Below are 23660 nucleotides of genomic sequence, written 5' to 3' on the forward strand. Positions count from 1 at the left end.
ATCCATGACTAATTATATCTGGACGACTGCTCATTTTTATTGTATTTTTCTTTTCTTATTTGCCTGCCTTATCTATGTATATACTTTTTTATGTTTTTGTTTTTTTCTCTATTTTTCTTTAACGATTTTCAATTAACCCTCCAATTATATTCATTAGCTGTACATAATATTTGATCTAATTTAATTTGATTTATTATGCTTTTTGCGTCCGCCTGTTATTGGGACCATCGCATATTATTTTTTTCTATATTATATTTATATTTATCCTCTGTGATTGATCCTGTTGGTTGACCCAAATAAAAAAAAAACGATTTGCTATATTTGAAATATGCCGCGATAATTTGAATGCAGTAGGTACCATCAGTTAATGTAAAGCATTTTAATTTGGCGGCCTGAATATATTGTTTCTATAACTATATTTAAATATATATTATATCATATTGTCATGTAATAAATTAGTCAATGGAAAATATGGACGTACGTGAAAAGTCATAACCAATACCTATCAAATATACCGTTTAAAGTTTAACTTGTAATGTCGGTGCACAAAACCACACTATACCTTACCCATTTTCATTATTATTAATATGTTTTGCCATGTTATTATATTATTCGATAGTGTCTACCTAATATAAAACCTGATACTCATATTCAATTTCAATTTCATCATAAACGACACTATACCTTTTGGGTTCAGATATTTCGAAGCAAACATCGCCACTCCAGTATGCCTCAAATCCGAAAACTGTCTTTGAAGTTGGGCCCCTGAGGGTAGCAAAATACCTGAAAAACCCGACCACTTGTTTGTATTTCCATAATGTTTGTGATTGCTCGGATATGCTCGAGTAAGTATTATGCTTTGATATATCACGAATGTGAAATATATTATTATTTTGTTTGGTTACCTTCAGAAACAAAAATATCATTTTTTCCACATACATTTCTGATCATTACAATCTTTATTTTTCTCAATTAGATCATATTGCTAATCAAGTATCTGTATTTTACGCATCATTGGCTTTTTAATTAGTCACGATAATAATCACAAGTATTTATTAACGTACAATATGTATATTGGCAGAACTTGCCAGAAAAAATCGTAACGCGTAGGTATTATAACTTTTTTTCCAATATCTACCGTAAAAACCGTATAATATATATTTTGTGTGAACGCAGGGTTCGATATCGTGCGCACAGGATGCTTGCCGTTTCAAAATTTCTTACTGTACCTCTAGACCACTGGCGTAGTTAGGTACTGAGAAAAAGTATTCATACTAGTGTAGACAGAGACACAAACTCAGAAATTTTATTTCATAAAACCTTAAAATGTTTAAAAGAAACTATTCTGTCAATCATGCCATGAATTTCATTAATGAATATTGTAAAATTGGCTCCAAAAATATTAAATTTAATAGATTTTATTTTATATTATATATGTTTCACATGCATAGATCGAAGTGATAGAAATCAGGTATTATGTAGTTTTTTATTGACCCTCTAAAATGTGTTTTGAAATTAATTTTGTAGTCCCTGTTTACCAATAAACTATTCCTAAATATATTACAGGAGCTGGAAGGTTACCGATCACGTGTTTCGTATTTTAAATTTTCCAATTCAGTCCGGAGCTTGACTTTAACAAAACTACTTGTAAGTTTCCCTCGCTCGGTACTTAAAACGAACCCACAATTTCCTTTACTGTAGAAAGTACTCAACTCCGAACTGCCTACTTTCAGTATTGACTTCAATAAAAAGTAAGCACTTTAGCCATTGTATTACAGAGTATGTAATCTCATGTGTCTATACTCTGTATTGATGCAGCGAGGAGGCTCTCTGCGCGGTGAAGTGAGATGAGGGAAGAAAAGAGACGACACTGCTGTGGGAATTGTGAGCGCAGAGAGAGAGAGAGGGCTCAGAGGCCAGACCAAGAAAGATGAATGTTATTTGTAAAATACTAAGATCACCCTCGGGATTTGGATGGCTGGACACAATATTGATGTATATAGTTTCAGCTTTGCGAGATGAATTTTCTTACGAAAAAGGTAAAACACTACTTTTTTAACATTTATAGCTAGGAGAGACTTCACTCCCTATAATATTACACATAAATATCTTATTTTATATAAAAAAATATTGACTTTTCATGTACCTATAGAATAGATCATATTATTTATAATTATAAATTGTAGTTACTAATATGTGTTCAATCAATAACTTATTTAAATTTATTAGTATAAATAGCTGTATAATTGTATATTTTGTAACAGCTGAAGACTGACTATCCTTATCATCATTAAATTTTGTGAAATAGGTATTACAAAATGTTGTTTTATTTTAATTGATACATAACCATTACTATAGAATTTCATAATTATTTTTAGGATATAATAAAATACGTATAAATACTCGCTGATAAAAAAACCTACTTTTCAATTGTAGATAAACAATGTAATCGCGTATACTCATGTTTATAAAAATTCTCGTGCCTACTAAATTAGAGTTTAGTTACTGTCTAATATATTTTTCAAACACTATATAAATGTCTGAAAAAATAAAATGGTAAATGCACACTTACACAGATTACGGTTAACTCTCATTTATACAATAAAGAAGCAAATAAAATCTAATGTTGTCAACTTGGAAATACCATAGTGCCTACATTAGATTTTTTCAGCATGTCCGATCCTAATTAGATCACATGGACCTAAACAGAGTATAGGTTTGTATTTACAGATTTCTGTTTGTACGTGAAATTAATGTTAGCCACATGCTCAATCTATTAGGTCCATACTCTGGCTCTAATCACGAATTAAAAAACAATATGTGTATTTGCCAGACCCGGGATTCTAACCTTGAACCCACGATATTATAAACCGATGCGTAAGCCACTCGACCATCGTGGACGTATGTTAGGTACATTAGATACCCACTGGTAATATATTTAGCAAACCAAACTGGTAAACAATGAAAGTAGGTAAACTGTTGAAAACTTAATAAAACTATGTAATTAGACACGTCACTAAGTATCTATATTAAATAAAAACAAATAAATAATGTTAAGGTATAATCCTTAGTAGGTAATTCGAATACAGCAAATGTGGTACAAAATGTCAGGCTTTACGAAGGTATTCATATTATATTACACCAGTAGTTCAACTCTCACAGGCAGTATTATGTAAACATAAGTACTTGCCGACTTAGGTAACCCCCTTCTACCCTGATACCCAGTAATATTTTCTACATTTCTTTTATAAAGCTTAAAGCTTATGTAATAAACACAATTTAATATCTTCCATTTTTTGCATCAAGAAATATGTTATAGCCGCCATTATTTTCCAGTTTATATCAGTATTACTGTATGTTTATACGCGTATCTAGTCGTTCGTGTAACGATATTATACATTCTTGCAGAAGAAAACCAATTGTCTCGAAATAATATTCAATATCTTTTTTGTGTTGTCGAGTTTCGTTTGTAATTTCCTTTCTTGTATTACACACGGCATGTTGCCTAACAATATGGTCTTATTGGTAAACTAAACTAAAGGCATTATTATGTTTGTATGTTAAACTCCTAAGTTTGTGTTTCCGCCGATAGATATCGTCGTGTTTGGCTTTGCCGCGAAAGTTTATTTATTGGAAAATGCGCTTTGTAGAAGAAACGATAAGCTGATATACGATGTTGAAGATATTCCTGTTCGATATAATATTTCATCGCTGCCCGCTGGGATGTGTTGCACAAACTTGTTTGGATTGTAGCCAAGCGGTTTGGTGTTTGGAAACAATTTATCAATTATTTTAAATCTGTAATGCAATGTTCAATGGTCGAAGAAATTATATTGCAGTGTACTTACTTAAGATTATATTTTCGCTTTATTCTGAATATATATAAAAGTACAACCATATAAGACCATAAAGAATCTCAATCTGTCTCTCAATCTAAATTTTGATTTTAAGGATATTGTGACCATCTTTCAACGCTTTCCGATAATTTAATCATGCACAATTCAATAAATTGTCAAGAATCAGAATTCGGTGACGTGGATTAAATGGACGTAAGTTAACCGGTGACCTAAGTTAAAAGTTAAATATGCGATTGTTAATTCTAGATAACTGTTTTAATATCGTATAAATGAGGTCTCATACTCAAATGATACACCAGACTTGTAATACGTAGCTACGGCGTGACATTTATATAGTGATTCATATCGATGCTAATTATAGTCGACGTAATGGCAATACATTGAAAGAAATTATTTTTTTTACTAGTGTATTGTTGGTTAAATCTCGCTATTGCAGTTACACCGATGATATAATTGTTTCATCCATATAACCTCAAATCTGGCGATCCCTTTATTAAAAGTGATATTCTCACATTGTAACCATAGAAACTGCAGTTTTAATAATATATGGAAATAAAATGTTCAGTGTTAGAGACCAAATCGTGTTACATATATAAAAATCTTTTCATTATACCCACATTAATAACCACCGTAGGAACATTTCATTTAATGTGGGAAACGATGGAAAGCGTTGCCTTTTTATGGGTTTTTGAATTTCGGACGACCCAAGCCATATCATGTTATTTATTTTCCCACAATTTGTTCGTTTAATGCACCGTAGAACAATGGTAGAGATTTTGCTGAGTTACTTAGTTAGGAGAGGGCATAGAATATAATTTGGAAGAACTCTAACCCTAACCTATTTTTATTGTCAAAAGTTGATTGAGCCAGAGTTAATATTTTTAGTTGATGGTTTTCCTTGTTCTATTTTAAAATCGGTTTTCCACATAACTAATAATATATTTAACATATTTCAGTTACAATTAAGTTCGTATATATATTTTTAAATTTGTTTATAGATAATTTCTGATATAAAAGTACATTCTTTGTATGTTAATTTCACACGGTAGATTCATATTGTAAATAAATTACTATCCAATAACTTTAAATTATATAATAATATAATGATTTCGTATTGCAGATTCGTTTGTAGAAAATGTAATAGTGTTATCGACGGTATCTTTAAAAAATCGTAAGCATTTCGAGATAATTCACTCGATCAGTCAATACCATATATTATTAAATGTGCACATTAAATATTGTCAACGTACTTGACTTTGTAATGAACGGTGTGATAAACAATTATTTTGATAAACAAATATATAAAATCGCAAACAATAGTATGTCAACTCTCCAAAACAGACGTTTGTGATTAACGATTCAACCGCACTAAAAACGTAGTGGAATCGACAAGTTTTATTTTAATATGACAAATTCACATGCACTTCTTTGGTTAATGTAAACTTTTTGTTGAAACCAGTGGTCTTCTTTTCAAAAATCTTAGCGGTACAAATAGTATACATCTGTATTACTATCGATTTATGTAATACCTTTCCACTATTTTATACCATTTCGTACATACACTAATAGTCAAATAGCTAATGTCAGTAAAATACCACTAAGGCGGCAGATACCTTAAAAATAAATGTTTCTGAATGTACTTACTTGTATATGGCGCGTAATTTTCCTGCCGTTTCCTGAAATTCTGCTAACATTTCGTTTTACTTTGTAAACGCCCATCAATTTTCAGTTTTTGGTCAATGCTTCGTCTTAATGCCGTGTTCGCGAAATAAAACAACCCGGAGGTGTATTAAAAGCTTCACTAATTGGTAATTCGGCAGCTGTAAGAAATTCCTTTTTCACAATTTCGTTCCACAGTCGTTACAATAATTATTATTCGAGTCGCTTTAAATGTGCGCAAGCATACCCAGATATTTTTTTCCCGCTGGCTTTTTGAATTTGAAACATTTGTTCCGTGCGACAGGTTTGTTCTAGCGGAAGGATGGGGGCGGATGTGACGTAACAAAAGGTCGGAAAACGCGCGAAAAACGTAAAACTAGATCTCCTAAAACCCGTGTAGCAAACACAACGTGCAAGATGACCTTTGACTCCATAAAAAAGCGATTTGGAATAGCACATTCTTTTTATGGAGTATTATTTGTCTAGTCAAAAGATAATAGGTACATATACGTTGGTAATAAATTCATAAATAAATTTATGGCTCCTACTTCGGAGAGAATATTTTCTAGGATGTTTATGGAATAAGAAAATTTATATATGTAGCATGTCAATCATTGTCATCCGGCCACCGATAGAGCGTGTTGCATGTTTTAATATATTCGCTTGTTAGAAATGCAAGCAAATAACGGAATACCAAAGCGATTGTATCGTCTCAAAATTCCTTTTACTACACATTATGTGGAAAGTCTTACACAACTTTGAATTTCCGCTTTAATTCAAAGAAATACCATTCATGTACGTTTACGAATTCCTAATTTCTACTTATGGCTTAACTATGATTATGATCTTAAAATAAGGTTTTTATGCTATGTAATCCATTTTTAAAACTATGTGCTCTAGTATCATACATCCTCCAGTTAAATAACCTTTAATGCTGCTAACTTACTTCAATACTCGGTGGAAAGACATTATAGTGGTTATTTAAGTTTTGTCCACTCAGATGGACACTATCAACTGATTTGATTTAAGAACTATAATGTCAACCAGAAAATTATTGTATATCCAGTTTTTACCGAAATTAAGTTTTGCATTTTAATATATTTTTGATGCAAAAATAATGCACGTCCGTATAGGACAAGTATTTCAGACGATATTGTATCATTCAAATACATAATATAATTTTCAAAATATTCTAATATTTCAAAATCAATTTTCTCAAAACATACAATAATAGTGCACTTATTCATAAATAATACATTTTTAAAACCACCTGACTGTGACCGCAGGCTATATACAAACCGAAACGAATATTCAATGTCTCTTTGTCACAATATATTTACATTATTTTTATTTGATTTCGTATTGATAAGGGCGAGGGATAAAACTATGTCAACCCTGATATTCTTAGTTTCGAAAATCAAGTTCATACGAATCCTCTGCATAACTGTCTTATTTATCGAAACCCGGTATCTTCCGCCGTATATACCGCCGATCTTTTCCTAACCAATATTTCATCGTTGTTTTGTAAAAAGGGCGAATTAACCAAAATGCTACTTAACAGGAGGAGGATTTTTAACTTTTGACATTTATTTGTTTTTTACCTGTAGATGATTATAAATATCTAACAAGTTTATAATAAAGCTTAGAAAGAATACTGTCATTATAATAGGTATTATTATTTAATATTTTAAAAGGCCTTATATGTCACATTTGCTTTTTATTTCGTAATTTTAATTAATTTAATTTTCGATTATCGTTTTTAAGTATTTTCCTGTGGAGATAAAAATTCGCCGTTTTTACACAACAAAGCTAGTGGGGTACATATTGTATTTTCATTAAAATCTCGATTTCGTCAAAATGGTTGATTCGCCCTTTTTACAAAACACCGACGATTTAATCTCAAGATATTTTCCAAAATATGTTTTAATTCAAAAACACAATTATCGACCGAATTTTAAGTAGTTACCTATATTTTTTCATAATTTTTATTTTCAACGTCATGTGGTAGGTACCTTCTACGCATATAAATTTTAAAAACATTGGTTTGAAGTTGATGACATGATGACAGATGAACAAAACAATTATTGAAAATAGCGTTGCTGTCAATTAAATTACGCACAGAAAAAATAATTCTATATAAATTAAATTATTAGTGTATATTATTATTATAATTGTATTGTGGTCGTTCCTTACAAACAATGGGGAACATTTTACACCGTATGAAAAAGATTTATTAGAATGTTTATGACGTTCTGACTATTTGGATGACTATATTATAGGAATAATTCTTTTAAGGTTTAAATACTTTATGGTGCACGTTGCGCACTGTCATGCTGTCACATCAAATTTGGTCTATAGTTTCGTCATTCCGCAGAATATTTTGAACGATCACTATCTCTATAAATTCATTTATGGAGAGTGCCAACTCAATGTATTAGCATTTTGAATTATTTTCATGCTAATTTAGGTTAGGTTATTATTAGTATTTTGAATTATTATTCGTTGTTCATGCTAATTTCAATTAATTTGAACAGTTTCTATGTGTGCGTACGATCAAATTACTTGCGATATTGAATCCATAGACAATATTTTGAACAAAACCCTACCTGCAGACCCATACTCTATATACTATATTCATATAGACCACACTCTTATAGAAAATACATAGTGCTAACTAATAAAACCAAAAAAAATGAGTCGAAAATGTGAAGGCATGTAAAAAAATATAAAAAAAACGTTCATGCGGGTATCGATGCAGTGCGGTACGCGTGAGGTGACCTCACTGTTCTGGTGATTTCGGCAGATTTGGACAATGTTCGTTTAAACTAAAGGTTTAAAATGTGCTACGGGATGGGAGCATCAGTCTGATTACATTTTAAACACCGAGAAAAACGATTTTATAGAGTTTTCTCCCGTAGCGGCAGCTTACTGTGACATCACGTGACAGCACATAACGTGATCATAATGTATTTGATCCTTGCATCATATTTTCTTTGGCAGTGGTAAATAAAGTGGTGATGGTATTTCCGATGTTTTCCTTCCGAATAATTAACAAGAATTTAGATATTTTTCGTACATCCTTGGATGGGCTTTCCACCTAATACACTCTAGTATGGTAACAATATCAACACTCATATTATGACTATCAGTATTATAAAGATCTACAAAAGTTAAATGCTTCATTTATAATTACTATTTTACTCGTGACATTAATTAAAATATTTTCGATGTAACTCATGTAACAGCGTCCACCTCTCGTGACTCTGAAATCCCCATAAGTAATACGTAGCCAACAGTCGATTGTACTTACGGTTACCAAATGGCGGACTTTTTTCGTATCGGTAAGCTCTTTCCGAGACATTTATTTAACTCGGCTGACATTTTCCCTTTTCAACCCTGCGGGATATTTCCTGCTTATTCGACAAAGACACATTATTATTTCTATTACTTTATTTAGAAATCTTTCTTTATTCCGGCTTAGGTACACTATTTCTCCGTTTATCAATTATTTTATTATTTACAACAAGAAAAAATGTAATATCCATGTGAAATACCAATATCGACTTTAGGAAAAGGGGCGTAATCCACACAAATCAAATTTTACAGGAGGCACAAAAATGTTTTTAGGTTTTCGGTCAAAGTTAAAATAATAGAAGATACACGTTACCTTAAAGTGCATGAGAATTAATAATTTGGTTTTTATATCCCTAATCTGATATAAATTATTGAGTTAATTGAAAAACCAATAAATATGATGGTTTTTCTTACTTTACTTCATTTTCCTTCTTCTTTTTTTTTAATTGCCAGCTAAATTTGGATAATAAATCGGCGTTTGCATTCAATAAAATCTATTTTGAAAAAATGCTGGTTATGCCTTTTTTCCTTTCGAAAGTTGATATGTTTTGTGCGAAGGCTTTGTCAATAAACTTGTGTTATTTACCATCATCCTATTCGGTTTTAAAATCCGGCGTTGGATCTTGGCCGCCTCCCGAGACGGTATCATAAGAGATTTTACGTGAAATGATTATTAGCCAGTCAGGATTTTAGGTATGTTAGTGAGACTCTTACAGTTTTTATGCATTTTGATAAACTACTTCTTTTATTCAACGTATAATTGACAAGATTTAAAAATGCAACATTCTTTATGGAACATACATAATTTGGAAACAATATATTTTCCTAGTATGTGTTCGCAAGTACCTATGTTCAATAAAGAATGTTACATTCTTAAATTTTGTGAAGTTTTCGTTGAATAAGAAAAAGTAGTTATTAACAATTGCATGTACGTAAACATTAAAATATGGAGAGATCCTGGCGTTGGCTAGGAATCAAGGTACGTACCTTTTACTAGTACATACATATCTACATACCTTGATTCAAATCTTAAAAGCCGATTGCCAATATCAATGATTTTTTGACCGCTTCAGTTGCTTGACTATTAGTTAATTTCATCGTAATTCAGTAAGATGCAGGTTCGAATCGTGTCCGGCACCATATTTTTAGGTTTTTCAAAAATTTTTATGTTTTTTTATTCATTTCATTTTTCTTCATTATGAAGAACGTCACATTATTTCAAATATTTTGTATTATTCAGTCTTAATCTTTCACCAAGTAAAGATAGCAACGTCAATTTTATCTCATATAGTATGTGTCAGTATATTATTTGTGTAGGTACATATTGTATCTATTAGAATAGCTTTACACCTTTCTATTCGTATAAAGTTGACTCTTAAGGGGAATCCTAAAGACGAACATATTATACTTATAGACTCTTGTTTTTCCTGTGAAATAAAGACTTTTTCTTCACGTGGTTTTTATCTGTTAATCATATTCATTGAATTTTCCTGGTATTTTTCGTGTGTGCGAGGTCAAATATGCGGAAGAAAATTAGAGAAAAGTGACATCAGAAAAGCACTGGGGAAACGCCGCCCAAAAGTTGAAAAATAGGCTTTATTGTCGGGAAACGCTTTCCTTATATTTACATGTGGATATGTAGTTACTTTACACACATCTGCAATAACATGATATGGTGCAGAGAATACTTATCTTACGAAACTATAATAATATATAATATCGATATACTTAGAAGGTTGGATATAATACAATTTTAGTTTATCTTGTTATAGTTAGATATTTAGAGACACAATCAAATAAATATGTACACTCAATATTTATGAAATCATCATCAACACTACAATCCTATATGTTGCATGGCCGCCTCCAAATTAACTTCTCTTATCCCTTCTGCTGCAAGTTTCTTCCACTGTGTTAACCCCATGGATACTGTCTTTTCCTACACAGTTTTATAAACTCTTTCTCTAAACACCAAGGTGTATGGTTGCTACATCAGTCCTATGTAGCTTCGTTTCAGGATAAGGAAGTGTAACACTAAAATCTTGTCATTCTGACACGTTTGTAGCGTCATAGAGGACGGCCGTGCACAAATCACGAATGCATATACATGACAATGGGAGACGAGGTTTCTTAAATCATAGTCCAACTACCGTAGTCTAGTTCTTTCAGTCTATGAAATATGTAGGAGCTTTCTGGGTGGTCAGGTTCCATCATTGAGAAATTGTTTTCCTAACAGATATTTCTGAATTAACTTATATTATTGTATGTGTACTATTCGTTATTTACATACAATAACGCTATTTATTTATTAACTCGTATATTTCAAATCGATACGAAATGGATGCATGGAAATGAATATTAAAATCTACATTTAAATAGTTATTGGTTCGTTTGTAATTGGATTGTTTGTATGCTTTTAATGGATTTTAGTTGGTGAATAATATAAAAATAAAATAAATGTATTCGATTCCGCCATTTTAAAATTGATTTTATCCGATCTGCATTATTTATTAATATTAGGCAATTTCCGAATATAATAGTTATCATATTGACCTATTTACTGCCTTTGTTTTTTGTGCAAACAATTAAATAACGTAAATTTATTCAATGATAGTATAAAGTCATGCCATGTGATGAAAATAACATGAAATGTTTCCACGTAGGATTAACGTTATAATAAATATATCAAATAATTTTTAATATGAACACTGTTTACTTTCACTGCATATAATAATATATACATTCGATTATCGGCAGAAAGAAAAACATACGTAGGTATCTACCGACGGGTTTATATACAAATAATTTATGTCTTACCAAGTAGGTAGACATCCTTCGAAAACACATAATTTTACTATTATTGACACATCAAACCCAAACCCTCAACCCCCCATGACACATATACATATATATATAAATTAATTATTTTCCATGAATACCACATATTTTTTTCATATAACCGCTGTCTTTATCCTATGAAAAAATGTTTTTTAAAAATATATGAGAGCTCCCGTAAAAAAATATATTTAAGCACATACAAATTATCTATTGGTAGAGGAACGACAGATTCTTCTGGCATTGTGCCCACGGCGAAATCACTTTGGAACGGTGTCAGTGTCATTTGAAAGTACAGAACAGATTAATCAATATAATTCAGATACGCTATAACCCAAATACACTACATTTTGAAGCAGAGTTTTGAATGTGTGAGTGTCATATGAAAGTGAAACACATATTATAAACGTGCAATAGTGTATGTTGCAACCTTCAAATACACCAATATTGAATGAGCGTCAGTGCATAAACCGAGAGCAGTTGTCAGAACGAAGGGCAAGCTTAGAATTACGTTTTCTTTGCAAGTGTGTAAGTTTATCCCATATTATTGTTTGGTTGCCTGTTACTCCACACCCGTTAGGTATTTCAGTTCCCATTAATTCTTTGTTCCCTGTTTGAAAGTAATCTCACCTAAATGAGTCGCTTGCAGTGCCACAAAAATCTGACACCATTCTACATTATTGTTCCCTTAACACATTTCCTTGAAATGTACCTATACTTAACAAATTATTAATGAAAAGGCTGTGGTGATAAAAAGCGAAATTGGAAAATTATTGATATAAAAATAACTACCTAAACAATTTGTCGGTGTGAAAAGAAATATGTATTTTTTTTCGTAATATTTTATAATCGTCTTGCATTAATGGAATGATAATATAACTAAATTACTTAAAGTATTTAAAACGTGTGTACAATTATTTATTAATTCTTGTTTCACTTAAAAAAATGTACTAATGACATCTTTTTCATTCTGTTACAGGTAAGTTTTCTTCGGAATCATGTGGACTGGAAATTTGATAAACACCCCTTCCTTCGTGTAACTTCTTCAGCCGGGATATATTTAAAGGTTTTCTCAATTACTTTTCTTGATTTTACAATTAATTACTTCATGAATTAATTGAAATGCATACTCTAGTATTGTTTTTGTTCTCAGGATATGAGTAGGTATTGGTAATTTATAATGTGATCATTTTTAGGATGTATGTGCATCTATCTACATAGATATACTTTTTCAAACGTTACATTCATATATGAGTATAGCGGCAGGGCATACACGGCAATATATAAAGATATCTGAATATATTGTAAAACATCTACAGTTATTTTATTTCTTCTTATTTGCGTGAAACTGATTTGGTTGATATGTAAAAACACAAACCCATAAAATATGTGGTTGCAATTTTCCTATCGCTTAGTGTTGTCTGTATGCAGAAATATGCCGTCGGAAGTGTAATCCTTGAATAGTTTTGAGGTGCAAACCCCACAGAAGTTGGGGTATGGCGACGGCACCGATGTAATTTTTGCGAGCGTCGCGACAACTCCATTAAAAATACCACATAGACCACTAAATGTGGCAGGTATGTATCGTTTTTCTTATACGTCCAATCGATATTTAATAGTTGGTTTCCAGATAGAAATATAAAAAATATGCTATCGATCTGATTTTCGATATAATTCAAAACATGTAAGTTCTAAGATACAAAGCTGGTCAGTACAGTGTGCGGTCTTCACGTAAGACTCTTGCAGATTCCACACCCCGCCATGCCGTTTTCTATAGGTTGTAAATAGAAATATAATGTGCTCTGCCTCGTCTGCTAGATTTTTACTTTTACACTTCAGTCACACTATCAACTGTTAACAAGGCTATAACTTATTCAAATTCACTTAGTTAACAATACAAATTACTAGTTTAAAATGTTTACAACATGACGTAAAACATAATAAGATGTATAATACGAGGGTGGGTCAATAATTCCTTAGAAAAAAGCATTAAAACAGTTTTTATTTTTGTATTTTTTTTTTATTTCTCAACATAATCTCCTTGGAGCTCAATAAACTTGGTTAGACGTTTCTCAATTTTTTTTAAACCGTCAGAAAAATAAGTTTTCGGAAGGTCCTCAAAATAAGCATTTGTCCGATCGATGACTTTTTCATTTGAAAAAAAACGTTGTCCACTTAGCCATTTTTTTAAGTTTGGGAAAAGAAAAAAGTCACTGGGGGCTAAATCTGGCGAATACGGTGGGTGGTCGACCAATTCGAACTTCAATTCTTCAATTTTAGCCATTGATCGTAAACATGTGTGAACACGGGCATTGTCCTGATGAAAGAGGATTTTTTTCCTGTTTAAATGAGGCCGTTTTTCTTCAATTTCGTTTTTTATCTGGTCCAATAAAGATGCATAATAATCCCCTGTTATTGTTTTTCCTTTTTTCAAATAGTCAACGAAAATAATTCCACGTGCATCCCAAAATACAGTAGCCATAACCTTACCAGCTGATTTTACGGTTTTCGCCTTCTTTGGACATGGTTCGCCTTTCGCAATCCACTGCTTTGACTGTTCTTTCGTCTCGGGAGTATAGTGGTGTATTCATGTTTCATCTACAGTCACAAAGCGACGAAAAAATTCATCCGGATTGCGTTGCATGAGCGACAATAGGGCTTTAGAGGCCACCACCCTATTGCGTTTATTGTCGACTGTGAGCAAACGCGGCACCCATCTTGCAGAAACTTTTTTCATGCCCAATTTGTCATGTAAAATAGAAATGACGCTACCTTTTAAGATCCCTGTAACCTCAATTATCTCACTCAACTTTAATCTTCGGTCACTTAACACCATATCGTGGATTTTATTGATCATTTCTGGTGTAGTCACCTCTACAGGACGTCCTGAGCGTGGTTCATCCTTTGTTGATGTACGACCACGTTTAAATTCATTTAACCAGTTATAAATAGTTGCAAGTGAAGGAGAAGATATGCCGTGAACTAAATCCAACTCATTTTTTATTTCCTTTGCTGTTAACCCTTTTATATTAAAATGTTTAATAACAGCTCTAAACTCAATTTTCTCCATTTTTGTAAACAAGCAAATTTTTTTTTTAAATGTACGAAAATAAAAAACAACAACCCGACCAATCTGATTGAAACTTCGCAGCATACTGAATCGGTACTGCCGCTGCATGAAAACAAACCGCTTACAGTACTAGTCGCGCCACCTGTCGGCTTTTCTAAGGACTTATTGACCCACCCTCGTATTATTAAGAAAAATAAATACCACAATGACAACAGAAGCGAAGCCTTCGTTAGATGACATAAAAATACCTACATTCATTCAGTACTGAAAACATAAAATAATAATATTTTGTAGTTGACTTCGAATCCATCGAAGGAGACAATATTCTCAAGATATGCATAACTTATACTTCACTGTCAATGCTCGTGATTGATGTATTCACCCTTCACTGAAAATCTTATTTACGGAATGAGCGTCTTAATTTTGAAAGATTCCTAAAATATATTCGGTCATGTACTCCACATTCATCGCTAACATTTACATTACATGTAATTAAATTATTTGTGATTTGATTATAATCATATACATATTAAATCCGGTTATGTTCGAAAAATATATTATGTTAAAGTATATATATAGCTATTTTGTCATGAAAAATTTTAACAATGAAATAAAATCAAAATTCGATCCAAGTTAATTAATATCAGATTTACTATTGTCCGAATTACCCATATGATAATGATATTTCGAAGATTATATTATTAAAACTAAAATTTAAAACTTCCACTTCCACTATATTAATTTTGTAGAACATTAACCACATCACATTAACTCCCGTTAGGAGTGATGCCGGGCGGCTAGTATGGCTTAAAATAGTATCAAAATTTAATTTTTCGTGCATATACGTAAATGTATTTTTTTTTAAATTGTTTTAAATCATCACATTTCCATTATGGTCTACATATACTTCGGAATACAAAAATGTACGTGCGTAAAATAAATGTATGTCCACACCTGCAAACATTGCTATCAAATTTAATATTGAAATTGAGTCGCTTAGAATCATAACTCACATATTGCAATTTTGTCGTTTTTTAGTTAAATATGCCAAGTGATTCTAAATGAATTAATCTATATACCGAAAAATAGTTGAGTATTAAAAGTCAATTTAAACCATGTGAAAATCGTTGACAAAGTTCATTGTTGGTGTAATATGTCGTATATTTCAAAGAATAAAGTTTCGTCACCAACGCCTTCCTAACCAATCGGGGAGCTCTATTTCTCATAGTATGCTGTATGTCTGCAACGTTAGGAGTATTAGGTATATATATTTTTAAAAAAAAAGTTATTCGACTCTCTTAATTTAATTATTATGATTAATATTCTAGGGAGTTCAATACTGTTCTTCTAATTACAAAAAATAGTGCTCTGTTGGTTTTTAGCGATTATCTCAAAACTTGATTTTTGGAATATGTGAGTTATGATTCTAAGCGACTCAATTGTCCTATCTCTATTATGTTGATAGATTTTTAATAGCACAGATTTTCAATACGCCATAATAAATGAAATTATATACCTAATTTCTGCATTCCTAATCGCTAGAAAGCCTCAAATAAACGGGACTTAACTCGGTATTGCCAGCAAGCTTTGGATATCTCATATTAATCAATATAATATTATGTTCAAAATGATTCGGTGACTAGGTACAACGAAATAATGACCTAACCTAACCTAAATAGATTCCACAAAAATTAATGTTTCATTTTTCCCCTGGCTGTTCTGTTTTGTTATATTCTGTTTTGTCCGGTTACCCAAATTAAATATAGTTTGGATGGTCAACATTGTTCAATATTTCACGCTTCAATAAAAATAACATTTCACAAGACCACTCCACCCAAGATGACTCCCGATGAAACAGTAAAAAAAATACAAACATGGCCGCACTTTCTCATTTTTCAAAGCATTTGCACACATATTGGAATATTTTCAGCTGGAAAAATACCGACACAATTTCTAATGTTAATGAAAATGAAAAAAATCGTTGCGTTACGTGCATCCTGTAAAACTGTATCTAAATGACAGCGAGCTACGAGTATAACAACGCTCCTTTTTTTCATTTCGTTCCGCCATGTTGAATCGTTCATACGTAGAATTCAATTTAAATAAAAGAATAAATTCTCATCCCAATGAATTTCCATTCTTTCAATTTCCAGTGGCTCGATTCGATTTAAAAATCAAGCCACCGCTCCCGGTGAAATAATAAATTTTGCAAGTGCATACGGCGTGCGACGTGGCCTCTCCTCCGCCGGTCCTGGTGACAGTTATGGACGGCAACTCGTCGGAATAAATTCCATTTTAAAATGCCTCCAACACGACACAAGTGGAAAGTCCATACATATGTATGTATGTCATACGTCACTGATACACAACCATTTCATCTGTAGGGTCATTTTTTATACATTTTTCTAACCGTGCGAGGGCTGCATACATTGATTATCAATTTCAATTTAATTTATTTTTTAACATATTGTGGACAATACAAATTATAAGTTTAAGACGCTCACAACATGACATGAAACATTATTATAAAGAAGAAAAGTAATAAAAGCGATAAAAATGAAAATATAAAAAGAGAACATAATATAAACATACAAAAGCAGTGAAAATACAATTATACATATATAGAAGTTCAAAGAAGTACACCGAGTTTGCTAAGGAGACCCTAATTTAAGAATTTATAAAATAGCGTCCACCTTAACTCACCCTCACGCAAGTGGAATATATCAACACCCGAAGCGATTTGGTTGGCAAACCTAGTTATATGCTTTTATGCCTGTCCTGAGCATTATTCAAGCGGATTCAGGAAAATCTTTACTTGCTTACAAATGTAAGTGAGTCCGAAAAACTTGTAAACAACGCACTTACGCAAACTATGAAACCAAAAACAATTAATATAATATTCATTTTGTCGTAGGGCCGCGTGTGGTTTTGTGGGCTACTAGTTGTGCTACGCTGATATTACAATTTAATACATTAATGTTATTTCATCGCTTCCGTATAAACAAATCAAGGAATATATGAAATTAGGAATTTACCCAATATAAATAAATTCATACGTACACACTAAACATTCAATTCACTCTCCACTATCTCATAAAGCTGTGAGGAAGCAAAAAAAATACTGTTTATTTTTTAGATTCACAATTTAACCCACATTCTTCATATACGCTGCGCAACAAGCTATAGTTACAGTAGGTATGGCCAATATAACTTTCCAGTACAGTCTATATAAATTATGTAGGCTGCAGTACAATTAACTATAAAAATGACTGTCAATGAATGGAAGCATTTTACCCTCTTTAATATTTGTGATATGATATGTTAGGATTTTGTTTGGCGTATTTAATTTTATCGGTGACTCACAATAAAATAAATACCATGGCCGGTGGCGCACCACTGTTCTAGGTGGAACATTCACTTGAAAAACAGGGGCTGTTTCAATTTTTTGGTGTTTTCCTCGCAACAAATACATTTTAATGTCATTTTTGAAGTCTGTTATCGGATACCGGTTATTGGTAGCGAAGGTTCGATACAAAATTTTATTTAATTTACGTTTTAACTTATCTGTTTATTGAAAATACTTTAATTACGAGAATTTTTAGACATAATATTATGACGAATATCTAATTGAATAAATCTAAATAGCATGAAGTTGTTGGTGTATTATCGATAATTAGAAAGGTATAAAAGTTTATGCACAAAAATCACCTACCAGTTCTTTCGTGCCATTTTGTGTTTTAAATGGTGATTCATGTTGTTTGTATAAGAACATGCATAACATTTTAAATACCTCTTTTTTAAATTTGTTCCTTATATCCTTTGTCTGACTATTTTATATGTGCACTATGTAAGTGTTTATAAATACCAGATATAATGAAATACCACACGGCATATATTTTGTTATATTTAAGATTATTTTATAAAAAAAAATACTATTTCTGTCTAACATATATTTTCGGAAGTATCTGTATCGTGTATGTCGCTTGTTCCTGTGTGTTACGTATATATATAACACCATTTCCAAAAAATCAACAACAGCACACCGGGTGGAAAACATAAGGTGCCCTCTTTAACATGCCCTTCGTCCTCGCGTATAAATGTAGACCTGCATGGAATTCCCCGCTCAGAATGTTTTCACAGTAATGCACTGTACAAAAACAATCTGCGAATGAGTCCTCATGTTTACACAGAGACTTTTTTTCATTAATGCGACGAACGAATTTATAAAAGCACTTTTCTATTATTAAATTTCCTTTTTCGAAAAAAATCTCAGTAATACAAGCTCCTTTTTTATACTTGACGTTTCAGTTAAGTAATTAGAGAAGCTGCTCAAGTACGTTTGACGGATTCTAAATTAAATAACGAAATATGCAACATTCAAGATAGCCGGATTTATTAGTCCTATGAAACGTAAATAAGTACTTATATAATATAATAACTTTAAGAGTCCGATTGTTAAACTCGTTTGTAGCTATATGGATAATATTTCCTGGATAAAGTGGTTATTATCATAGAGACGTGATTAATATTATATCAACAAAATAATTTATCGATCGTGATAGATGTTAATTAAGTTTAAAATGGCATAGAACATAGTCCTCTTTGTGCAGGTTATATTTTTCTTTTCTTTTTAACACAACATACCGTGAGGCCCAATTACAGTAGTGTAGTTTCAACAGTAGTGTATTTAGTAATATAATTGAATCAATCACAAACACCCAGGCTTTGAGAAAGTCAAATAAATATATTGTGTCCTCACCGGGATCGAACCCGGAGGTCCTGGATAAAAGGCCAGTGCCTTACGAAGTGTACCACGAGAGCCGCTAACATATGAACATACCTTTTTACGTGGAATCGTTTTTAACTATTCGCCCAATCCATCGAGTCTTTACACTGGATCAATCGCACATTGTAAATATTGAATAGCCATGAGATCAACCCATGATTCACGGCTTCAGAGACGCCTCCTCTATTAACCGGGCCACCATAGATGCGTTAATTAGCAGCTGAAAAAGGTTGCGAATGCTCAAATAGTTTAGTATATTATACCGTTATCCCCTTATAAATTAACCCACATTATTGCCAAAACAGTTCAGTTTAGGTTTAGGTGTTTGTTTTCGATTGTCTTACAATGCTACTTACAAAACATATTGATTTTAGGCACGATTTAAAAAAAATCTGTTGACAGTGTTCTTCTAAACGGACGAAACCGGTCCCAGTCATCATTAAATTATGTCACATTATTCCTGTATATAACCTGCGATGTTCGAGTGGGTAACGTATCCGCTTAGTTGTGAGTTTCGGGTTTGAATCCTGCATCTGGCAAATCGACATGTTTTTAAAGATGTGTTTGGAATCACAACATGCCGAGTAACTGCCTTTACATCAATTTCTTGTAAATGAAAATATAAGAAATCCTTTTGACAGACGACCAAGATCAACTTTGGATTGTAGAGCCAATGTAAAATTAGTGTAGAAAGTTTGTAGTAAGTTTATTATAAGTTAGAATACAAAACTGATTTTGATTGACTAGGTACCCTATGTCTGTGGTAATAGCTATTCAGTTGTATTAATAATAACACTTTTGTCATTATTTTGAAGTAGTTTAGAGGTAGTTAGTGGCATTGGAACAACCTTAGTCGTTAGACAACATACCAAAAAATTACTTGTTAAATCTAGTCATTCAGTGGTAATCAATGGGGGGAAAGACCTAAAAGTAAACTTAGAGGCTTCTGGATCAACGACATACATAAAACCTACGCGCGTAGCAACGCCATGCACAGGACCGACATGAAATTAATCTCCTTATAAAGAGAGACATTAATCAGGCTGTAGATTGTAGGTATACATAATATAATAATAGGATAATATGTAAAACAAATTATCTATATTGTGTATAAATTAATGCCGAATACCGTTGATAAGTATTTTTGGATCTTGAGGGTGATCCAGCACGCTCACTGTTAATGCGGAGACGACAAAATATAAAATTGTTGTAGCCAAAAGGCTAGGCAGAGCATGACGTGTACTTTCAATGTGCACAACATCGCTCCACAAGAGAGTCAACAATTTCGTATACCTGGGATCCTCTAATAACAGTTAGTAATACTAGTTTATAAAACAAAATAAAGATGTTTGGGAACAAAGTGGTGTTGCTGCCGAAAGTTGGTAAGTCTCATAATCATATTATCGAGTAATTCCAATTTGAAGTTTGACATGCCCTCGAAAATCAGACATAATACTAATTTCTTTGTGCTTTTTGCGCATACATCGGATGACCTTCAAATTTTTTTTGTGATACATATTTATAAATATACACATAATAATCTGTTAACACTAAATGCCTAAATTATCGACTTACCAACTTTTGGCAGCAAGCCCACGATGTCGCTTCAGTCTAACCAATATGCTACGTTACAATGAATTTAACCGGCATCTTATACACTAGACTATTTAGACTAGTTGTCAGTTGTCATGTATGGTTTGGAAACCTGGTGCATGACCGAAACCATGAAAAGAATGTTGGTGTGTGGTGTCCGGTATCTTAGAACTTATCAATAACACAGTCGGAATGAAGAATATAAGAATGAACTGCACGGTTTGTACAGGAGCCCGAATGTGAATGGGAGTGAATGGACACATGATAGATAATTCACGCCGTGTCCGGAAACTTGTACGTATGCAGTTCGCTGTATCACACTTCACCGTGAAATGTTGTATGGGTCGTATAGTACTGACATGAAATTCATGTCTAAATAAAACATGGTTCTTGTTGGTATACAGTGTTTACACTTTACAGGAAGCCAGCAGCATACAATGTTTTTAAAATAGCCGATATACTTGATTATTTGTTAGGTTAGGTTAAGTTTTCATTCTTGAATTAATGAATTTTGCCTAAATCATCTATGAAAATTGAATTGATGTTCATATTGAATCTAATAAAATCGGAGACCGTATTACGGTCATCTCTTTCCGATAGAAAGGTCACGGTGAACTGTGCCACGGTGAAATGTTTTACGTACAATTTACATGTAACCAACCAATTCACGCATGACAAAGAAACTGACATTCCTGATCGGCCACATACAGGATGGAGGAAAACGGCTTTGGATATATCTAGGTGGATGCAGATGTTAAAGAAGGCCAATAATCATTAGTATTGTAGTAAGTACCACAAAAAATAATAATTAATAGGTATCTTATTAGTTATTATGATCGTTCTAGCTGCGATAAATTTCTTTGTTCGTATGAGACAAATACAATATTGTATGCAGTCGTGTTCCAACATCGACATTTTCGTATGTACGGAATCTGTGTAATCAAACTGATAAGGTTTCTATATCTCTTCCATACATATATAGGTACATTATACACGTAGAACGAACGTCGGTTGAACTAGTCTACGTCTGTCATTACCGCAAAACGGGTGGAAGTCTTTCGATATGTTTGTTATATACTTATAACTATTTTAACCGTAAAACCAAAAGTGATTTGTTTAAGTTGTTAAAATTAAATATTAAATTTATAAATAAAATTCCGTATAATAATCAGTATCATAATATAACCATGTCTTCCTCATAAATATCGTGTCAACGTGCTACGTCAGGATAACGTAATGGCGAAAGCTAGTCTCAATAGTGCGTCACCAAGAGTTATTCCGTGATGAAGTTACAACTTGTTTTGTCACGATAAAATAAACTTTACATTTTCAAATTATCACTAACGTCCTTTCACTTAGTAGTCTTAGCACTATTCATATACTATTACACCAACGTTGATTTGGAAATATCAAATATATTATACTTATATCGTTTTTAGGTTTAAGGGACACTAGCTTTTATTAATTATTATTGCTGATGATTCTACATAACTATTGTCATTTAAAATTGCTGGGTTTTATATTAAATGTGACGTTCAAGTAAACAATAATGTATTCAATAATATTGAATATACTATAATGTGTTCGCTTATTAATATAATAGATAAACAGCGATATTATCGGTTATCGAGAAACAAATTTCCATCCAAAGGATTAATAAATTATGTGATAAATTGAATTATACATATCAATAAACTGTTCTATTTCATTATCTTTCATTTGTTTCTTATCTTAGTTACAAACAACATGTTTATTGCTTTTAACGTAGTGTCAAAAATATTGTTCGTGTAACTGAAACATTTTTACTTTTGAGTTATTTTTGTGAAGAATATCAATATGTTTATGTATGGATATTATTCTGTTCTTACACCCGTAGGTACATGTACTATTTTATTTTATTAGATTATGTTTTATCATAAATGTAACCGTGCTATTGCCAACGTCTACGTTTTTCCTTGAATGAGGTATTTGCAGTCTTTTTACATATTGTAGTAAAATGATATCATTGATGCCTTGAAAAAATTGTATCAATTTTATTGATTCTGTTTGATTACCCACCGAAATTCTAATCTGTATAATTTTCCTATAAATATTATTAACGAATTTCGTGATAGTGGACTAATATGAAAAGTAAATTAATTAATAATGAACCATACTAATAAATGTTCTACACATATTATTCGAGTTTATGGTATTTTTTTCGTTCTTTTTAAATTACATATACCAAATAAATAAATAAATTTAACTACATAATAAAATTGTATTTGTTCTGCTATATAATCTTTCCGTTATAATCAAATCACAAATGTTAAATTCAACATTTATTAAACGTTATCACTTATCAGCGTCTTATCGTTGTTTATCAATACAAAATTGCACACAAAAGACCTTCGGTATTTCTATCAAATATTATAAAAGAAAATTACACTTAAGAAAAGTATTCTTTCTGTCGAAAAATGTTTATCAAACAATTTTTTTTATCTATGATTATTTTTATATTATCTTC

At 31.9% G+C, this 23660-nt stretch overlaps 1 protein-coding gene across 11 annotated transcripts in view; it reads left to right on the forward strand.

Moving 5' to 3' along the window:
* Positions 1-23660, forward strand: part of aPKC (protein kinase C iota type) — a 478073-nt gene that overhangs the window by 379206 nt on the left and 75207 nt on the right. The window contains exon 1 of one of the 11 annotated variants that reach the window (XM_085952859.1): positions 22139-22219. The exons of 9 other annotated variants lie outside the window; for them this stretch is intronic. The gene's annotated coding sequence lies outside the window, so the exon portion shown is untranslated. Of the gene's footprint in view, positions 1-22138; positions 22262-23660 lie in introns of those variants that run through there. One more of the 11 variants, XM_085952860.1, reaches the window with a different exon arrangement.

Source organism: Rhyacophila brunnea, unplaced genomic scaffold (genome assembly GCF_057557595.1).
Source record: "Rhyacophila brunnea isolate RB1 unplaced genomic scaffold, BYU_Rbru_1.0 scaffold_3, whole genome shotgun sequence".
Lineage (NCBI taxonomy): Eukaryota > Metazoa > Arthropoda > Insecta > Trichoptera > Rhyacophilidae > Rhyacophila > Rhyacophila brunnea.